Below are 21,924 nucleotides of genomic sequence, written 5' to 3'. Positions count from 1 at the left end.
AGCTGTCCTGGGATTTGGGCCTTGGGAACCTTTACTTTATGTGCTTAGAAGAGGACATCAAATTCCAGCCATTAAACTGGGGTGGGGGGAAACCCAGGTGCTTATTGGGTCAAGCAGATGACACAGATGTGAAATGGGGCCAGAGATAAGAAAGATCATGTGACCTTCAAGATGACTGCTGCTGCCCTCAACCTCAGGGCCTGAGAGGCTGTTGGGAGTGGTGGGGACTGTGGCAAACTGGGCGGTAAATGCTCCATTTACTGAGGCACTTAAACTATGAATCCAGTGTTGTTACATCTTCTAATTTTTTTTTAATCTAGAAATTGGAACTTAAAAGCAAAACATAAAAATAAAACAACTCCTAATAGGTCAGAAAGAGAACTGTAGAAGGCTGGATTGAGCCTATGAGTCATGGATTCTTTCCATCAAGATCCCATACATCCCAGCTCTCCAGCTGGCCCCGTGCATTCAGACCCTTGGAAGCTGGAGCCCAGTGGATTCACCGTCTGTGACGATGGAGAGAAATGGAAACAGAGAGGCTTCTCTGGGAGCTCACAAAGAAAGATTTCTGAGGCCAGATCTCAAAATGTTAATCAGATTCAGAGACATAAAACATGACAATTTAATGGTGTTTGGTGGAAACTGAAAATTCTTTAAAGTTCTAACTATCCTACATTGAATTCTAATACTTTTTTAATTATTAGATATAAAATGCTTATAATTTTAGGGGGAAATTAGACTTGGTAATTTATATTTCTTGTTTATACAGTACAATTTACTGATGAAAAAATGTGCTAAACTTATTGATTCATGACCATAATTGTTTAATTATTTATCATTGCAGAATGGTATTAGCATTGCTAATAATGCAGATGTGCACAAAGGCTGAGGAGTCAGATGCAGCTTTTGTTTGGGGTGCACAGGGCTCGAGGAAGGTTGTTTCGGGCCGGAGGGCAGCCTGCCTGAGCCGTGAGGCTCCTGAGACGCACCTGTCTCCATGAGAATGACCGCAGAATTCTCCATCATGAGAGCGTAGAACTAGAGGGCCACACACGGGTCTTGCCTCTCCGGATTCAGAGCCTGGGCCTGGGCATCAGTTCTCAGTCACTGCGAGGTTCCTTCACTTTGCCCACAGCCCAGCGGGTCCACATCCACTTGTCCTTCATGATCCAGCTGACTTCCAGTGTCCAAGAGAGCTCAATGAGAGCCATGATCACACAGGCTGGTAGGGGTCAACAGAAGGTTCTAGCATCCCCTCAGGCTGGCTACACATCCATATTCCTCTCCATCACCTAAATCTGGAGGAAAAGCAAATCCTTTAAAAAGTCAAAGGTGATGCGAGACCTCAAGCCCCAGACCTAGTCTCAGAACTTGCAGATCATCTGAATGAACCTGCCCATTTTACAGACAGGGAAACTGAGTCTTAAAGACAGGGTCTAGATGCTCTGAGTAATAATCATCTCTAGCCTTCTGGAGAGTCAAGCAGAGACATCCAGAGGGTGTGGAATGTGAGCCTAAATCTCAGAACAGAAGACTAGCCTGCAGACATGTGTGGGAGTTGTCAGCACCAGTGTGCTGGGGTAGATTAAATTATTGGTCCCAATTCCTCGCTGTCCCATGTTAGAATCATCCATCCACATTCTTGCCACAGCTCACTGTGAATCAGGCACGCTTCCTGGCCCCCTGACCTTAGGTCCCCCCAAAGCCCACCAGTCAGGCAGTAACAGATACAATGGAAGCAGAAACTTGAGGCATTTGTGGGCAGATGGTCTTGCTGGCCTGTGCTTTGGGCTTTGCCATGAGAAGATTACGCCTGTGTTGTCCAGAAAGAGGCAGAACTACTCCAGCCAACCACAGAGGCTTCACTGAGAAACGCATGCGCACTTCTGTCTGATGCTGGGTTACTTTTGTTTGTGATACAGCAGTAGTTAATAGACAAGGTAAGCTTTCAAGCCATGGGAGTAGATAGGATTACTCAGGGAGGAAGAGGAGTGCAGAAGAAAGACAAGGAATAAACCTGAAAAACTCCGCATTTAGAGGAGAGGACAGGAGCCACCCAAGAGCCACTAGGCAGAAAGAAACGAAAAAACATTACTGCGGGTGGCAGAGGCCAAGAAAGGCACAAACTTCAAACACCTACATGCTGCATGTTGTCAACCAGCATCAGAGCAGGGAAGCCTGCTGGATTTGTGCATATGAGGATCGGCACAGGGTGGAATCCCAAGATGAAGGTTGGGCTGCAGGAGCCAAATAACGGGCAGATGGTGACAAGACAGTCGGTTCAGGGAGCTCAAACATCCAACAGCAGAGGGTGAACAGAAGTGTTTGGAAATTCTAAGGTGTTCGTGTCTGGAGGCCCAGCATCAGTAAGCAGGGCAGACAGGATAAGCTCCTTGTTACAGACAAGTAACTGAAGGGCAAAGGGGACAGAGCCAAGCTTAGAAATGACACGGGTGAGGAGCTTGCAGCTGTGCTGAGCAACATGTGGGTCATCCCGAGGAGGCTCCTGGCCCTGGGGTCCTGCCCCCTGCAGGCCAAGACTGCCCCCTGGGGGTGGTGCTCTGCTTCTGCGGGTCTCTGACGCCTCCCCTCGAGTCAGCTTACTTCCCGTCTAGCTTAGCACAGGCCTCTCCAGGGCAGGGTGTGCTGCCGCCCTCCCATGAATTAGACCCATGGATGGAGGCATGCTGGCCACCTGGACTGCCATTTGGGCCTGGATTTAAAATTCCTAAGTACCCAGCTGTGACCCTGGAAGCCACTGCCGTGGAGAGGGTCCTAAGCCGCCCCCACCCCCCAACTTGAATGGTTCTGTTAGAAATACTTGTCTCTGGGCCTGAGGCCCCCTCCCAAGATGAGTGAGAAGCTCATGTGTCAGAGTGAACGATTAAAAAGAAGAAGAACATGACTGACACAGTGAATTTTTGTTGTATTTGTTTTGGGGGCCTCAGGGGCTCTGTTGGGGCTACGCAGGGTCATCTCTTTTCCCTTCCCCCAAAGACAAAGCAACCCTGGGCATCTGACGTCCATCGCTGCCCCAAACCCTCCAGCTTGGGAGTTTCAGACCCTCTGAAGGGGTGAGTTGAGGCCCCCAGAGAGCACAGAGAGGGGATGACGCAGCACTGGGAGCCCCGAATGCAGACATGTGCACAGCCAGCCCCAGGAGAGAGAGGCCTGACTTCCCCAAACCTGAGAAAGGGGCACCATTTAGCCAAGTGGCCTCAGGAACAAGGCCAACCCCATGGGGCCCATGGCTTTCCCTGGTTTCCCAGCACCTTCCAATGCTGACCTCGTTCCTGGCCCGGGACAAGAGAAGGGGCCGCTGTCATGTCCACACAGTGTCCCTGCCAGCTGGAGTCTGGAGAGTCTGTCTGACTTGGAAGAAGTAAGGAAAGGTGACTGTTTCTCCCCTCCAGAAGCCACTGAGCAAATCTGTGCCCAAACACGCCTTCCTCCAGGCCGGGACACTTTCCTCCAGGCTGGGGGAGCTGGGGGGGTATCTCCCCAGTGTGCGACCCTAGGAGAGGCAGACAGGCCAGCAGACAGCAGGCGGGCCCAGCACCTCGCCCCATTCTCAGTCCCTGCGGCTTCCTTCAACCTCCCTCTAAGGCTGGTTCCCATCTGCTGGAGGCTGTGACCCACCCCCACCCGTCACTGAGCTTTCTCTGAGCCCCAGTGTCCCTGGTGAAAGTGAAAGTTGCTCAGTTGTGTCTGACTCTTTGCGACCCTGTGTAATTCTCTAGGCCAGAATACTGGAGTGGGTAGCCTTTCCCTTCTCCAGGGGATCTTCCCAACCCAGGGATCGAACCCAGGTCTCCTTCGTTCTTTACCAGCCAAGCCACACCTGGAAGCAGTGTCAATTCATGACCTATACATCCCCAACAGCTTTGCTGCTTGGTTTGGGCCAAAAAGTTTGTTCCCCTCAACAAATGCCTTCGTCTCTGAAGTGATGCGCTCCCTGTTTGCCCAGAGCGAGCCTCCTGGTGCTCACTAAAGGCCTTGTGTCGTGGAGTCCAAAGCCTGCATTTGGGGCTCTAACCTTCCACTCACTGGCACACGTGATTTTCGCCCTTCATTTGCCCTTGCTGTGCCTCCGTTTTCTCATCTGTGAAATGGGACCTGTAATTCCTGTCTCATAGAGTGTCATGAGAATTTGACAGGATAAGATCATGCAGAGTGACCAGGGCAGAGGGTGTTCCACAAACTCCTGCCAAACAGCAGACACCTCTGGCCACCCTGGGAGGGCAGCAGCAAGCGTGCAGGACTGGCCTGCGATGTGACCCTGGGTAACACCTCTTATTGCAACCTCAGTTTTCCTCTATGAAAAAAGCAGCAGTCAGACATGAGTTTCCAGAGCCCTTTCAATTTGAAATAATAATAAATAGCTTTTACTAAGCACATGTGTTGCCAGGGGTATTTCTTGGCCACTGACACACGGCCACCCATACCCCTTCACACTCTGCTCCGTGGTGCCCCTGGCTTACTCCCACCAGTGTTGACACCCCTGAGCTGAGAACTTGCAGTGGCCAAGGACTGCGCTAGCCGGGGCATAGGATGGGCCACAGTGAGGGGCTGGGGAGCACCACAGAGGCAGCCTCAGCCCAAAGGGGAGCAGACTGCAGGAGGATGACCGCAGAGGGCCCGACCTCAGACACCCTGACTGCTGCTCCCCCGCCCCGCCGCACTGCCCACTTCCTCCTGTGCTTCCTCCCAAATAAACCGCGTGCACTCAGATCCTTCCCCGGAGTTTGCTTCTACAGGAAGGACTGTGGCAGGCTAGATGGGACACTGGGGAGCATCTTAGCAGGCCACTGTGCTGTCCACTCGGAGGGGTCTGGCCCTGCCTGATGCCCAGCTAGGCTGTGCCCATGACCGGCCTAGGTTGGGCAGGCCTCCCTCGTGCCATCCGCCCCCCTTCAACCAGACCTGAGTCTGGCAGTCCAGCGGGCCAGAACTAGTTGGTGAATTGAATCTGCTCACTCACTCACCTCGCTTCCAGATCCCCACCCCTCCATGCTGGAGCATGAAAAGCCCCCGTTGATCAGTCTGGTGCGGCCCACAGAGCCCATCCGGCCTTGGCAAAGGAATGGAGGTGGCAGTCACAGAGGACAGGACCGTGGCGGGGACCACAATGGGCTCAGCCCAGGGCGGGAGTTGAGGAGCCAGTGGGAGTGAGCAGTGTGGGCTCCTGCTGACCGGTAGACACATGGTGAGCAGGCAGCGAGGAGGGGACCGCAGGGTAGGAGGAGGGGCTGGGGCTGGGAGAGTAGGAGGGTCAGGAGGAGGCGACATCCAGTTAGGACCATTGCACGAGAGTCAACCAAGCTGAGAGACAACGGCAGGTGTAAAGGCCTGAACGTAATTACAGGGGTGCAAGCGGTAGTGAGGGGTGGGCTGGAGGGTGGCCTTGGCCGGGGCTGGAGAGGTTGGGAGGGCTGGACACGTACAGGGTGGTGTGAAGGGGGAGGCAGGAGACTGACAAGAGGCAGGAACAGAGAGCAGGGAGAGGAAGACGAGGTCCCTTGCTGTGCACCCTGGGGAGTGATGGGACCTGGACGAGCACACATGGGCACACAGGCAACCCCTCTGCATGCAGAGAAGCACTCACACGTGTGCACACACTCACCCATCAGAGTGCACGCAGCTCACACATACAAACCCACGCAAACAGGCTTATGTGACACAGCCTACACATGCAGATACACACATCCTCGCTTGCATATGTACACACACGCATGGGAAGCCATTCCATAAGCTTTACCACGTGCGCCCTCCACCTCTTCACTCTTTCACAACGAACCCTGTCAAGGTCGGAGCCTCATTATCCCCATTTCATACAAGAGCAGACTGAGCCTGGCCGTGAGGCTCCCGCCAGCCACCCCAGGGACCAGGGCTTAGTCGTGCTCCACGAGGCCCTTGCTCCCATGTGGGAGCAGCTGTTGAAGATGAGAGAAAGGAAGGATGACATCTCAACAGAAGGTAACCTGCCTTTCTGATTAGAAATGCCCTAGTTGGTCATTGCCCTGGGGTGCAAGGCCAGGCCTCGAGGAACCTGGCCTGGAACCTGGCAACTCATGGAGGCCCAGCCCATGTGGAGCAGCCTTTGGCAGGCAGTTGCCTCTAACAGGGAGGCTGTGACCAATGGCCAAGCCTGCAACCAATACCCAGACATAATGCCCACCTGTTCATCAAGGGCCCATGCTGCCTCCATTCCCATGCAGGAGGCTTAGAAAGAGGGCGCATGGGATGTAGGGAGCACAGAAGAAAGCCCCTGAAAGGCAAGGCCTGGACAGCCCCCTCCCCTGTCCCGAGCCTTGCGGCTCCCTGTCCCTGGTGCTGACATAGGAGAGTCCCCGGTCTGGTCTGGCACCACTCACCCAGCCCTGTGCTGCCTGTCCCACTCAGCCTGCTAAGCCCCACTTTCCAGGAGACTACCAGCTCTGTCATTCACAGGTCCCTAAAATATTTGTTGAGTATCCACTATGTGGTGGGCACACTGCTACTTGATCCCTGGGCAGGAGTCTTTTGCACACTCCCTGGGGAGAGTCAGGTCAGGAGAGCGATGCCCCCATTCTCCAGATAAAGCGCTGAGAGAGGCTCAGGAAGAGTCCTTGGGTCCCATGGTGTAGGCAGCTCTCAGCATCCCCCCAGGCCTAGGGCCCCGGCAGAGGTAGCGCTTTCTCAATGGAATGTATCTCCCACCACGGTCCAGAGAGAACACAGGTTCAGACTTGCAGCACACATCAAAGCCCAAACCACAGGGAGCTGGGTCCAGCCAGGCCGCATCCTCGCCGCCATGCGTGCTGGAATTCCATGGCCAACGGTGCTCAGTCCTTCCCAGGACTCCAGTGAACACCCCTCCCCTCCAAGGTTAACAGGATAAAGGCTGGGTAAAGAAACTACTCATTTCCCCAGCTCGCAAAGAAGCAATTATGTGACTTTCCAATGTGGTTTCAAATATATTTTGCAAACTAGGACTCAGACAAATATTAATGGCAGCAAATTACAGTACTTAGCAGAATTATCACCTAGCAAAGAGGCGCTTTTAATCTATAAAAAATATCAACAAAAGATGTAAATATGAACCCCTCAATGGGTGGTGTATCTTGAAGAAAATATACATCTAATCTCACAGTGTGTTACCTCTAATACCTGGGGAGAAGGTTAACAATTCTGAGACGTTCCCCATGGCTAGAGAATATATTTTGATGTAGATTTGTGGATATCAGAGACTTTAAATCTATTGTATAATCACAGGGCGGGAGGGAGGAGCTGGCCACCTATTTCTCCATGATAGGAAGGCGGCCCTTGAGGGCTGTTTAAATAGCTCCACTTCCCTTCCCGAAGCTCCTGGCTCCTGGGGCTCCACCAGGCACTGAAGGCCTCCTCCTGGGGAGACAGCGCCGGCCAAGTCCTAGGCCCTGCCAGAGGCGGGGCTGAGCCCCTCTTCAAGATGGGGAGATTGATGAGGGGCTGCTGATAATGGGGTAATGGAGCCTGTGAAAGGCAAACTATGTCAGCCTCATGATGTTGCTGGGGGGTCCATAAAATGCATAAGCCAAGCAGCGTGACCTCAACTGCTGTAGGACGTGTGTGTGTGTGGTGTGTGTAAGAGAAAGATTCTCTACCATAACATCGCTGAATACCTGGGGCTCCTATAAGTCATCCAGTGACTTCCCAGAGGCCACCCTGAGCAGCAGGACCCTGACAGCCCTCCTGGAAGCTGTCTCTCCCTGTGCTGGCACAGGCCTGGGGCAAATATCCCCCAAAACCCCAACAGGCAGCCCAACCATAGGAGAAGAACGGTCCTTGGAGGCTGTGAGGAAATGATGCTCTAATCATGTTAACAGGTAGCAATCCCTCACGTTATCCCACGGACTCTGGACCTCAAGCCGGGACTCAAGCTCTGGAGTGAACCCTTCCCTTTCAGTTCTCAGGAAAGAGTCCTGAAGTCCCATAGGTACTAACCTGGGGCTCAGCTGTGGTCTTCAGACACCAGTGAGGAGACACCTGTCATTCGGGTTTCACCATCTCCTAAACTTGCCACCTGATGCAAAGAGCTGACTTCACTGGAAAAGACCCTGATGCTGGGAAAGAGTGAGGGCAGAAGGAGAAGGGGGCAACACAGGATGAGATGGTTGGATGGCATCACCAACTCAATGGACATGAGTCTGAGCAAACTCCAGGAGACAGTGAAGGATAGGGAAGCCACGGAAGCCTGGCATGCTGTAGTCCATGGGGTCGCAAAGAGTCCGACACGACTGAGCAACTGAACAACAAAACTGTCCCCATTAGACTTTTTCATACTCTCTTCCACATGTCCCCATAAGGAAAGTTAAGCTGGACTTGAGTTTCAGTGACTGCGATGAACTGTTGAAGCCTAATCACCAATGTGAGACTGGGGTTCCCACTGCTTACCTCCGCAGGGGGTTGGGACATTTGTAATTCATCTGAGGCTAGCTCATAAAACGTCACTATAAGACAGCTAGTCAAATGATCATGCCTCTGTCGACTGTGTTTTTAAGGAGGTTATTCTTCATAGCTAATTTGCTCTGTAACCCGTAAGATTTACCTGGCTTGGTTACCTCTCCATCAACATGCCTTGTTATCTACAAGAACTTTTATTCAGTCACTTCACTGCCTTCAGAAAGCCTCCTGCAGGAGGCTGGGCCAGGTGGAAGGGAGGTTCAACAGCTACATGGGGGATGGGGAGGGGAGATTACCTCTGGCTTCGGGGGATCGGGGGAGGGAGGGCTATGACCTGGGAGCTTGATGGGAAATCTCTGCCACTTGTATGAAAACTGGGCCTTTTTACCTATTGTTTGGGGCCTGCAGAGTAAAGGCTTTTTTGTGCAGATACCAATCCTTTGCGCACTGAGCGGGATTCAGGTCCTGACACTGTGGGACCTTACGCAAGTCACTTAACCTCCCAGTGCCGCAGCTCCGCAGTCGTAAACCGCACAGGATAGGCCCACCCCCACCTCTCTCACTACCCATGTCCAGAACTAATTGGATAATGCTCATAGATTGCTCTGAGCTTCCCAGAAAGAGGGGCACCTCAAACACGGGACAATTATTCTAATTATAACTGCCTCAGACCTGTGTACACAATTTTGCCTTTTAATGTCATCACTGAACATAATGGTAGAAGAGTGAAGGCCACTCTCCCCAAAGGGGATGGTTTTAAGAAGCTCCATTTTCAAAAAAGAACAGAGCTTATAAAACAGAAGCACCTTCATTCCTGCTGGCACTTGTAAAATGTCCCTCTAGCTGGTCCCTGCAGAGAGCCTCGGAGGTCTTCAGCCACGATTGGCGGAAGCAGCCAGACAGGGAAACGTGGCTCCTTCCTCAGGGACTCAGGCCACGGGGAGGGCATCATGATGAACGTGGCCACTGCCCACTTTGGTCTCTGAAATGGGTTGCTGTGGGGTCCTCTAGGCACACAGTGGGGTGGGCAGCTCCTCATAGAACCGGTTCTGTGTGCCAGCTTGGTCAAGCCAGCGTGGCCCCGTAGCCTAATCCATGGCAGGCCTGAGCAGCCATGTCGGCCCTGCAGCTGGTTCAGGGCTGGATGCAGGGCCAGTTAGAACCGAGCCAGCTAACCATGTTGGTGCACACAGACAGGAGGCAACGGAGGCACGGGGAGCAGTGAGCAGCCCCAGGAGAGGGCAGAGAGAAGTGACAGAGCAAGATCCTGTTCCCCTGCGGCTGGTGGTGCCCATGCCCCTCATTCCTCCCATCCTCTGGGCGCCTTCAGTAAGACTCTGTGACTGGAACTGATGGAGCAGGCTCCTGAACCTGGCAGCACAACATTCTTTCCAAAGTTGCGCCCTGGGTCGAGTCACAGCCAGATGCTGTAGAGACAGGGCTGCACCATGTGGGGAACCGCTGGGAAACCAGGCCTCCCCCAACATCCCAGGACCAGCAACATCGAGGCCTCACCATCCACTGACGACAGCCTCTGTCCTGGGCATGGACATGCATCAGTTCATCTAAACACACAGGGCCCAGGTGAGGGGATGCTAGGCAGGAAATCAAAACCCCCAGTTGAAAACTTGCTCACAGGGGACCCCAGGATTTGAACCCATTCTGACTCCTGACTTCAAGATGCTGCCACCCTCTCTACTGCATCCCAAATCCTGTGCCCCTCCCTCATACCTGCACCCAAAGGGCACACCCCAAGGGTGGACTCCTAGGCAGCAGGTAGCCCAGCCCCCATCTGGTGACCTCCATCCCCAGGACCACTGAGGTCCTTTCTAAGCTCTGGCTCTTCTGTGAAGCAGATGCAAGTTCTTGGCCAAGGCATCTACCTTGTCGGGGCTTCCTCCACTGTAAAGTGAGAGTAATACTTCTCTGCAGAACTTTTGTGAAAATTAGATAAAAGAACATAAGGTGCTTTGCCAACTCGGACCTTCAGGGTGAACATGAGCTCTTTGTCTTCGCACCTCCTGACTCCACTGCAGTCTCCTGTTGCCCTTGTGGGAAGCCAACAGACGGACGCCAGCAGTGTGGCCCTCAGATGCGGAATTCCCTGGGTCTGAGGTGGGAATCATGAAGGGGACTTGCCCTGCGTGGCTCTTTGTCTGCACTCATCTCATTCTCATGAGATCGGGCCATGGATCTTCAGGGAGTCTGGCCCAGGAATGGCAGGAGAGGCATCTCAGGACAGGCATCTACAGCAGGGCTGGCCTTATTGAAATGGAGATGATGGTGTGATCCATGAAACCAGGTGAGGCACCTGGAACTCCTCCTGGGAAGTCCCAGGTCTATGCATCCCTTTGGGGAGACCAGCTCTAGCAGCCACGCACAGACAAGAGCCCCCAGGGGCACTCTGCAGGCCATGTCGCTGATTAACGCTGGCTGAGACCCATCCCATCCACAGGTCTGCAAGAACCACATTTAGTTCAAACTAGAGTTAGTTTGATGAACCAAGAAAGCATCTGTCAAGCTACCTGCCAACCTTTGGTGACGACCAAGCCATATGCCCAGTGCTGGGAGGACCAAGGTGGGAGACAGAGAGAGGGAATGTGAGGGTCCAAGCTCGGGAAGCCCTGAGTCTGCAGGCAGGCTAAGAGAAATCTTCCTCTCAGTTGGGCCAGGAGGGGCTGAGACTGCTGGGCAGGGAGAAGTGAACAGGAGAAGGATAAGCTGGAAGAAGGAAGGATTGGTTGGAAGCAGAGAGGCCACCTCCACCTACCGGGCCAGCTCCTGCAAGTCCAGGAGCAGGGAACAGGCGTCAGGTGTGCTGTGCAGCTGGATGGACGGGCCAGTTTGGTTGTCCTGGGATCTTGGGCAAGGCTCGAACTTCGGTACACCGTCTCTTCCTAATCAATAAAACGGCACCAGAGGACTGTCATTCTGTTGGTTTTTATGACTGGCAACTAATACTTAATGAATGCTAACTGCACAGAGCTGAGTGCTTTATATGAATTCTCTGAGTTTACCACCCCTCCCCCAATCTTACGAGACAGATGCCATTCCCATTTTAGAGAAGGAGAAATTGCCTTTGTGCTTCATCAGGCTCCTAGCCCAGAGCCGACTTATGGTTGGGAGACCATGTGGACCAGCACCAGCTGTGGAAATAGAATACAAGCCACACAGATGATCTTCAGTTCTCTGTGGTGGTTGGTGGTGGCTCAGTCACTAAGTGGTGTCTGACTCTTGGATTATGGCCTTCCAGGTTCCTCTGTCTATGGAATTTCTCAGGCAAGAATACAGAGGTGGGCTGCCATCTCCTTCTCCAGGATCATCCCAACCCAGAGACTGAACCCAGGTCTCCAATGTTGCAGGTGGTCTGCATTGTAGGCAGATTCTTTACTGACTAAGCCACCAGGGAAAGCTAACGTGCTCAGTTGCTCAGTTGTGTCCAACTCTTTGCAACCCCATGGACTGTAGCCTGGCAGGCTCCTCTGTCCATGGGATTTTTCGGGCAAGAATACTGGAGTGGGCTGCCATTTCCTCCTCCAGGGGATCTTCTAGAAGCCACATAAAAGAATCAAGTGAAATTAATTTTAATAGTGTATTTTATTTAATCCAACATATCCAAAAGAGTATTTAAAATATTGTGGGACTTCCCTGGTGGCCCAGTGGTTAAGACGTCGCCTTCCAATGCAGGGGGCATGGATTCAATCCTTGATCAGGGAGCTGAGATCCCACATGCTTCTCAGCCAAAAAACCAAAACATAAAAAAAAAACTGAAACAATATTGTAACAAATTTAATAAAGTCTTTAAAAATGGTCTACATAAAAAAAATCTTTAAAAAATAAAATTAAAAAATACTGAGCTATTTTACACTCTTTTTCGCCTACTAAACCTTCAAGATCTGGTGTGAATTTATACCTCCAGCCACTTTTTTTTAAAATGTGTTTTATTTTTAATTGGAGGGTAGTTGCTTTACAATACTTTGCTGTTTTCTGCCATACATCAACATGAATCAGCCATTGGTATACATATGTCCCCCCCTTTTGAAACTCCCTCCAGCCTCCCTCTCCCTCCCGCCCCTCTGAGTTGTCACAGAGCACTGGGTTTGAGCTTCCTGCATCATGCAGCAAATTCCCACTGGCTGTATGTTTTACACACGGTAATGTATATGTTTCAATGCTGCTCTCTCAATTCCTACCACCATCTCCTTCCTTCACTGTCTGTTCTCCACGTCTGTGTCTCCATTGAAAGTGAAAGTTGCTCAGTCGTGTCTGACTCTTTGTGACCCCATGGACTGTACAATCCATGAAATTCTCCTGGCCAGAATACTGGAGTGGGTAGCCTTCCCTTCTCCAGGGGATCTTCCCAACCCAGGGGTTGAACCCAGGTCTTCAGCATTGCGGGCAGATTCTTTCCCAGCTGAGCCACAGGGGAAGCCTGAAAATACTGGAGTGGGTAGCCTATCCCTTCTCCAGGGGATCTTCCCAACTCAGGAATCGAACTGGGATCTTCTGCATTGCAGGCCGATTCTTTACCAGCGAAGCTACTAGTGTCTCCATTGCTGCCTGCAAATAGCTTCATTAGTACCTTCTCTCTATATTCCCTGTATATGTGTTAAGCACTCAAAAGCCACATGTAACTCCTGATGGACAGTGCAGGTAGAAGTTACCCATCAAAGCACTCACTTGGAAGTGAAAGGAATCATTAATAATTAGGAGGAGACAGCAGGCATAAACCAGGACACCCAGGCCAACCAGTCCCCAGGAATACTAGGGAAAGGCAGGTCCCCACTCCCACAGCCTGGGGCCTCCTGGGGCCTGCAGCCCTCCCCCCTGCACCATCTCTCGTCTCTTCCTCTCTCTTAGCCACCTTTTCAGTGAGCCTGACTATGCCTTGGTTGGTCTACTCTATTTTATAAACATATGCCCTTGTCTCTACCACTTTCTTTCTTGTTTCTTTGGGTTTGCTCTTTTTCCAGTCTCTAGTGTTGCATAACTTAGCTTTTTTGCTGTCAACCTTTCTTGTTTCCTGATAAATATATTTAAAAGGCATTGGTTTCCCTCTATGTACTGCTTTCTCTGTCTCTTATACATGACCAGTAGCATCCTCAAGATCATTCCATTCTAGGTTCTCCTGATTTATTATTTATTTTAAATATGTTAATTCGTTTCCAAACACATAAGAATTTTTAGCCATTCTTTTGCTTTTAATTTCTAATATTATTCCATTTTGACTAAAGCACATCATATGTACCTTACTGATCCCTTGGAATATATGGAGACTTTTTTCGTAGCCTATGACACGGCTTGTTTTTATAAATGTTGCTGTTGGGCCATTCCCTTCTCCTAAGAAGCCATTCACCCAGGTACAGCTCTTTGAAAGCATCAGTTCACTCATGGCATCCCTTGTCTGAACTCATCCTTAGCTACCAGCCAGGCCTGACAAGTCCCCCAAGTCTGAGCCTGGCCTCAAGATCTCCCTGTGGCCCAGCTCCTCCAGCTGCAGGCAGCCCTTCCACACTCCCTGCCCTCTGCCTTTCTGCTCTAAGTTCTAGCCACGGCGGTCAGTCTCCTGGGTCTGCATCAAAGAAACCCCAGGTCAAGAAGAACTCACAGAAGGAGTCCCACTGGGCAGACAGCTGGGACAGGGAGGGTCATTTCCTGTGCCTTGGGGAGCCAATAGTGGAAGAAAACAGCAATGGTAATAGTAACAGCTCCCTCTTACTGAGCACTTAATGTAAGACCAGGAGCTGAGAGTGTCACGCGAAGGTACTACCTCATTTAATCCATAACAACCTCAACAGTGTCCATAACCGATATTACAGCTGAGATAATCAGGGCCACAAAGGAGGGGTCACTTGCCCAAGGCTCTGTCTGGCTGCAAAGTTGGACCTCTGGGCCACTCTGCTGAAAACATGAGAACAAGAAAGGAAAATCAAGGTAGGAAGGCAAAAGGGATTTTCCCAGGCCCCAAAGGTAGTCAGTGGGGACTTGGGATCAACCAGTCAGCCAGGGTCTACTCCTCACCTCCAAGAAAACAATGGGCAGAACTCGGAAAGCCTCGCAGCCAAAAGAGCCAGAGCCACCTACCCAGGAACAAGGAGCCTGCGAAGCTGCATCCCTGGGAAGCAGTCAGGTCCATTTATGTGCAGTCAGGATAAAGCCTTGTCACCTCAGAACACCTTGGGGGGACGGCGGAGGCGGGGGGGACTTGCGCTTTGCTCCTGGAAGGGTTTTCCTCTGTTGGGTGCCTGAGGGAGCCCAGAGCATGTGGAAAATCTACCGACGGGCGGGCAGACCCTGACTCCAGCTTCACAAATACACCCAGATAAACCCAAACACCAGCTCCGCCATGGTCCAAACACCTCATTCTTGTTTCTTTTCCCTGCCAGCACCAAGCCCGCCAAAGGTCATGTACAAGATAGAATTTGACACAATAAGACTCCACTCCCATGTTAATGCCCCTCAGATCGGGCCTGCAAAAGTGAAATAATAAATTTAGGAAAACAAGCAGAATGACCCATCTGGTTGGTTGGTTTTTCTAGATACCATCTACATATTTTAGAAACGTACAACCTTCTAATAGAAATGAATAAACTACTCAACCATAAAGTTGCTATAGAAGATATGCTTGTTCTGATTCGAAAGGGCATCTGCTATCTGCAATATTGATAATACTTTTCAAATTTCATCTGCTTTTGTTTGCATTCTGTGTCGTCTGTTTAAACACACTGGGAATAATAATGAATCCCTGCATTATCTCTACTTTTTCAAGGCCGAACATATAACTTTATCACAAAAATAATTAAAATTCTTTGGCTCTCTTGTATCTTTTCCATTAAACGTTATCAACCAGTGACAATAAACTAACATGAGCCCAAGGCTGGCCATGGGCCGCCTTTACAAAGAATGCATTTGTCCCCGGGCGAGAGACATGAATTTTCAGTTTACAGGGTCAGACGATCCTGAAGTTTTTTACAGTAGGAGACCACAAATCTATACGTCCTGTCCCCTAACAGGGGCTGGCGGCGGGCACGGGGTGCCCCATAAATTCTCAGGCAAGAATACACTTTAATAGGCAAAAAACCTTGGCAGCTTAATAATTCTGAGTTGCAAATTTAAATATTTTACATATCATTAGACATTAAAAACAAAGATTTATGCGGCTCGTCTCCGCGGAGTGAGGACCCCGTTGACTTCACACACAGCCATGAATCTGCTTGAGGTTCATTAGCTGAGTGTCTTCAGCTAAGGAAGCCCTTCGAGTGGAGGCTGCCTCTAAATCATGGCTTTTATTTTCCCGCCATCAGGAGGCACTTGAGGAGACCCCTCCCCTGAGCAAGTCCCCCGCAGGCACCCTGACCTGCAATGGCAGTGACCGTGGGCAGGCCCCAGCCTCCCCACCTGGCCAGGCCCAGCAGGCAGGAGGGGGCCCCTGCTCTACAGCCCCGGGTCCAGGGGTTCCCTGCCAGGACCCACCATGCGGGGAGGCTGGGCTGGGAGCCCACTGGGTACTTCTCAGAAGCCAGTTAACACACATCCTTGGGCCCTGGTTGACGGCCTCAGATGAGGAGGAGGGGTGGAAGAGAAGGAGAGACAGACAGAAAGGGAAGAACTTCCCCTGGCCACAGGCCCGGATCCTCAATGGCCTAGCCTACAGCATCCCACTGTGTAGCTGAGACTGACCATCCTGGTGCCCAGGAGTGCCTGTGACACACTCACTTGCCTCAAAATTCTATTTACGCCTCAAGATGTTCACAGCCCTCCCCAGGAAGCCCCTCAGCTCCCAGAGGACTCCAGCCCATCCCCTTGGGGGCCCTTATCCGGGATTTCCTGGGCAGCCTCCTCACCCCACCCAGCCCAGAGGTTCCTGGGCCCTGGCTTTCCTCCCGGCTCAGCCCAGGAGGGACTCCCCAGTGTGCCCAGGTCTGTGCTCTCTCAGTGTGGGGGTCCCTCACTGGCCTCATGGTGGTGGTGGTGGTTTAGTCGCCAAGTAGTGTCCGACTCGTGAGACCCCATGGACTGTAGCCTGCCAGGCTCCTCTGTCCATGGGATTCTCCAGGCAAGAATACTGGAGTGGGGTGCCATAGCTGTGTCTTCTACTTCCTGTGCATCTGATTTTTCGACACTGGGATCTTGCTGACCTTGGAAGGGCTGCTCCTTCCAGGACCACATCTACCATTCCTAGATGAGAAAGCAAGTATGCAAATAACCAACCCAGAGCCCACACCTCAACCTCCTCCTCCATCTGGCACTAACTCTCTGGGCCACCGTGCCCCTGCCTTCATCATCCAGCACCAGGTCCCAGGAAACGAGCGACTACATCCCAGAGCCCACTGAAATTATTCAAACTATTAGCCAATCCTAAGCCTGCTTACCCTGCCTCACCCATTCCTTCCCGTGGAAACCACAGTAAAGGCTCCTGCCCACACTTTTCCTCTCATGCCCTCTGCCTCCTGGCTGACACTGGGGCTTCTCCATGTGGCCCTGGGGGTGTGATGTGCCCTTTCTTCTTGAGAACTGTGATCAACTATCATTTCAATGACAATCTTATCCTGATCTGTTGGCCTTATCGTACCTCAAATTTTCTATTAATACACTGTATCTTAAAACAGGGCATACAGCTGGTGAACGTGGGTATTTATACTAAAAGCTTTTAATATATTTGTCTTTAGATGGAACATGAGCTGTCTGGGTGTCACAGCTCCCACCACTCCCTCTTTTATCGCATGCACACTCCTTCCAGACTCAGGAGACTCATGAGTTGGTATCCCGGCCAGTGATCTCATGCTCTTGGTGGCTGAAATGTGAGGTGGAAGGAATGACGCACCCTCTGAAGGGGGTAGGAGGTGTGTGTACCCAGGGATGGGGCCCTGGTGAACTCAGGACAGGGAGGAAGAGTGGGTTTGGTTCTTCAGGCCAGCTTCACGCTGTGGAGGCTGTGAAGGTGTCTTCAGACCTCAGCAGAACCCAGAAGTACCAAGAGAGCCCGTCAGGGCCTGAGACCTCACCTCTCTTGACACCTCAGTCTGCAGTGTGAGAGACAGAGGCCAGGAGAGGATGGGAAAGATGGAGGCAATGCAGGAGCAGGAGAGATGCCTACAGAGTTCTGGAATGTTCCTGCCTCGCATACCTGAAACTCCACGTCCCCTGACCAGCATCTCCCCACTTCTCCTCCTGTCCCCTCAGCCCTGGCAACCACCGTTCTGCCCTCTGCTTCTGTGAGTTTGACAACTTCTGATGCCTCATGTGAGTGGAGGTAAAAAGGACATGACTCCATGAAATAGGGACCAGAGACTGACAAAAAGGACATTCACTTAAAAAGGAAGGAAGGGAGTTTTTAAACATTAGAACTGTGAAGGCAAATTTTTAAAACATCAGTAGAGTGGCAGGAAGAGAGGAAATCCCTCAGAACTGGAACAGAAAGGGAAGAGATGAAAATAGGCGAGATAAGATCAGAGGATGAGGTGGAATGGAAGCCTGACAAGAGTTCAGAATGGTGTGAGGGAGAAAACCGAAGGTAGAAGACTTTGAAAGAAGTGGAAGTGATTGGAGAAATACCTGGAACTGAAGGACACGCATTGCCATGCAGGCAAAGGCCATTCACGTGCGGACAGATGAAGAGAGGATCTGAAAGCTTTCAGAGAACAGAACAGGCCACAGCTGAAAGGCTGGGACTAGGGAAGGCCTCAGACTTCTCAAGAGCCATGCTGCTACTAAGACGACCATGGGGCAAGGCTTTCAACATTGGGAGGGAAGACGCCTTTCACCTAGAATTCTAGATTCAGCCAAATAGCCAATCAAGAGGGGGGATGGACAGACAACATTTCAAACAGCTAAGTCTCAAACAAAACTATTTTCCAGGGACCCTTTCTCAGAAAGTTACTGGAGGGTGTATGCCACCAACATGAAGGATTAACCCAAGAGAAAGGAAGACAGAATACAAGAAACAGGAGGGGCACAGTCGATTCCCAGGCTGCTGTGGAAGGGAGACCCCAGCAGAGCAGCTGAGCCCCATTCTGGAGAGCAACCCGCAAAGCCAAACGCTACAGGCAAAGGGAGTCTTCAAGGGGGAAAAAAATGGAAACGTTAGACAGCCTAATATGTTGACAGTTGCCATAGGAGTTTACAGTTCTGGCGGGAAATTTGGACATACATTATTAATGCTACTTAAAAAAAAATAAAGTAGAAACAGCAACAAACAAAAACACTTAAAATTAGAACATCTGAAAGAGTGGAAAGTGGCTGCCCCGGGGTAGCCAGAATGAGGGCGTGGAGGGGCAGGCCGGAGATGGCTCGTTTTCACTATAAGTAAAAGTGTTTCTCACTATGAGCCATCTCATGTTTTAAATTATGCACGTATGTTAGCTACACACAAATTGAATGTATAAAAAGGAAGTTAGATTTAAATAGGACTGTGTGTTAAGATGCCTCAAGGATAAATTCTCTTCAGCACTGGCAGGGGCAGGGTCCCACGCCGGCATCTTCTCAGAGCCTGGTGTGGAGTGAACCAGGTTCAGACGGGGCTGAGAAGTAGCGTCCTGGGAGAGAAGTGAAGCATCAGCTAGGGGCTCCACAGCGTGGACTCAGGTCCTCAAGGGATGGACCCTTGGCTGGCCGAGGAGGTGAGGGCTTCCGAGACCTGGTGGGGAGCACAGCCCCAGGAGCCTGGGGCCTAGACGCTCCTTTGTACCCTCTCTGAGATGTGCTCACTGGGCCCGGGCACTGAGGTGAGGATTTAGTGCAGACCCTGCACCCCAGAGTCTCAGGAGCCACGGCAAAGTAGGGTGCTGAGCGCCGCCCGGGGCCCTTGCATGCTGCCCTTCCCTCCTGGGGAGAGGGGCCTCTGGCTCGGCTCGAGCTAGAAATCTATACTTCTAATATGATGAGATTGTCTTCCCACAGACATGGATTTTTTTTTTTTCCCCGATAGCCCAGCCAGAAAGCAAGTCTGACTTCCCGTGTCAGCACATTTCCCTTTCATCACGAGCCACGCACATGCTGGCCTGGCCCCCACAGGGAGCCCAGACCCCCGGCCCGCCCCAGGGGTGACAGCCACCCACGCACCCTGCGCACAGCCCTCGGCCGGTCCCCAAAGCTTCATCCTTCCTTCTCTCTTCCCTCAAGCAGTGGACACTACCATTCCCATCAGGCACTGGAAGGAAGGCCACTTCGAGGACGAATGTTGGGGGCCAGAGAACCCCAGGCCCCCTCTCTCCACACATTGCAGGTGCCCCTCTTGGTGCAGTGACCCTGGCTTCCTCATATGTGGGCCTTGAGTCCCCAACTCCTCCAGGCAGTGTGGCCAGGGCCTCAGACTGGGGGGACCAGAGGCGTAGGCCATCAGATTGGCCTTTGAGTGCCTGGACAGAGTCAGCCAAGACCAACACCAGGAGCTCCCAGCACCCTGACCCCTCCACTGGGTCTGACCCCATCCCTCCCCTTCCTAGGCAGACCTTTAACCTTCTGGTTCCTCGGCTGGGTTCCTCCTGCTCCAGCTAGCATGACTATTTTTTGTGACCATTGGGATTGAAACAAAAATGGATTTTTCTAATGACATTTCCCTCTGGCCCCAGGTAGTGGAGGGGCTGAGGGAGGGGACTTGCAGTCTTGGAACAAGGTTAGGAGCAGGGACCAGGTCAGGCCGATCAGGGCTTGCAGGCACATACATGCCCCGAGCCTGGTGCTATAGATCCCATTCAGATGCTGGAGGAAGCCCCCTTTCCATTTCTCCCAGCCCCAGAGGCCTGTGGGCATTTCCCACCTGCAAGGTGCCATCCTGCTTGTGTCCAGGCGTGCATGGGCCTCTGTTTGGTACAGTGGAGGCTGTCCAAGGAGGCCTGGTCCAGTCTCAGAGGAGCCCACATTCTGGCGGGAGGGGACAAGGAGTGCAGAGGGCACAGACCAAGGTGGGCTCAGGTGAGCAGGCTGGTCTGAAGGGTCTCCAGATTGTGTGAGAGTGTGAGTGCTGTATGCATATGTGTGCATATGGGTGAGTGTGATTATAATTGTGAGCATGTGTGTTGTGAGTGTGCATAAGTAGAGCGAGTGGGAGCATGTGTGAGTACCTCAGAGTATAAATGTATGTGTGTGCCCATGCCACTGATGGTGTGGTGTGGCTCAGCCCCAGGGCTGCCATACTGCAGCACCTGGAGGCACCCTATACTCTTCTGTATAAACAGCATCACTATTGGGGTTCCGTATGCAACCTGTGTAACTATATGCTACAGCCCCACTTGGAGCCCCGGTATCACCACCACCCACTGCACACACAAGGGGAGGTCACATGAGGCCCAGGCAGCCCTCCTCAACAAAGCTACAATCACATACCAAGACTAGCCCTTGGTTCCCTTCTAAAGAGACCTCAGTCTTGTACTTGAGGTCTCTTCCACCCTGTTTCATCACCCCAGCAGCTGTCAGGACAGTGACTGCTTCCTCATTCTGCAGGTGGGGCAGCCATGGTGGATATGAGTGGGGTATGGATTTGTGGGATACAGAAAAGAGCTTTCAGATCAGGGAATAGGAACAGAGGGCAGTGGCCCCTGTAGACAGCTTGGATACAAACTCACTGTTCAATTTTGCCACCTCTGAGCCTCGCTGGACTCCAGTAGTCTGTCCTGAAGGTCCCCCTCCCCACAGCTCTCCTGAAGGATCAGCCTCCCTCAGTTTCCACTGAGCTGAATGGGAGCTGGGGATACCTGAGTCAGGAGTCCTGATTTCTTCCTGAGTCTTTTCATCATTGAATTCACACTGTTGATCGAGTACATGACCTCTAATAATGTTGTAGGGGCACTGATGGGGGCGTGCATACCCTGGGCCACACTTCTGGGTGAGAAGGGCCTCAGTGGCTGACTGGACTGCAGGGCAGGAGCCCTACTCCGAGATCCTCCGCTCCCCTAATTCCAGAGCCTCTGTCTCATGTGTGGGCCAGCCAAGACTCAAACACTCATGTTCCTCACTTCCTGGGACCCCAACCAGCCCCACAGTCTGGGTGGGGGCAAGGTATGAGGGTTGCAGAGGAGACAGGAGCCAGAACGGGGCAACAGGGGAGCAAGTGAGCAAGGAGCTGCTCCAAAGCCTGCCAGCCTCACTCTCCCCACCCTGCTCCCAGATGACAAAGGGCCTGCTTCCCCTTCGCTTCCTATTCAACCATGTCTCTCCATTGTCAATAAAAGCCATTTTTAAGGTCAACTATCTTCTTCCATCAACCGCCAACCCCACACAGCTCCGACCATACCAGCCCCAGCATCACATCATGAAATAAAAATTAAATTGTAGTTGGGCTTTTAAATCAACTCAATTAAAATAAAGAGATTCTTGGCTTGATATAGGGAAATATTTGTATTTCCAATTCTATTTGTTAATACATTGACATATGTGCTATTTTTTAAATGTAGCACTAAGTGCACTTTCTGTCAATGCCATAGATTTTTTAATAGACTGAGAAAATGCATTTCATTTCTTCTTATTTTCCTTCAATACATCATTTGGTTCTGCTTTTTTGCC

The 21,924-nt window shown here is 51.6% G+C and overlaps 1 long non-coding RNA gene across 1 annotated transcript; it reads right to left on the bottom strand.

Moving 5' to 3' along the window:
- Nucleotides 1–718: 718 nt before the first annotated feature.
- LOC133230412 (uncharacterized) lies at nucleotides 719–15,183 on the bottom strand. Its single transcript, XR_009730842.1, has 3 exons — nucleotides 14,509–15,183; nucleotides 11,195–11,570; nucleotides 719–1,298 (listed from the first exon to the last, which is right to left on the bottom strand). It is a non-coding gene; the product is annotated as an uncharacterized LOC133230412 (long non-coding RNA).
- Between the last annotated feature and the right edge of the window lie 6,741 nt (nucleotides 15,184–21,924).

The sequence above is a fragment of the Bos javanicus genome, chromosome 18 (genome assembly GCF_032452875.1).
Source record: "Bos javanicus breed banteng chromosome 18, ARS-OSU_banteng_1.0, whole genome shotgun sequence".
NCBI lineage: Eukaryota > Metazoa > Chordata > Mammalia > Artiodactyla > Bovidae > Bos > Bos javanicus.
The sequence above is the reverse complement of the archived record's forward strand: the minus strand, read 5'-3'. Positions and strand labels throughout refer to the sequence as shown.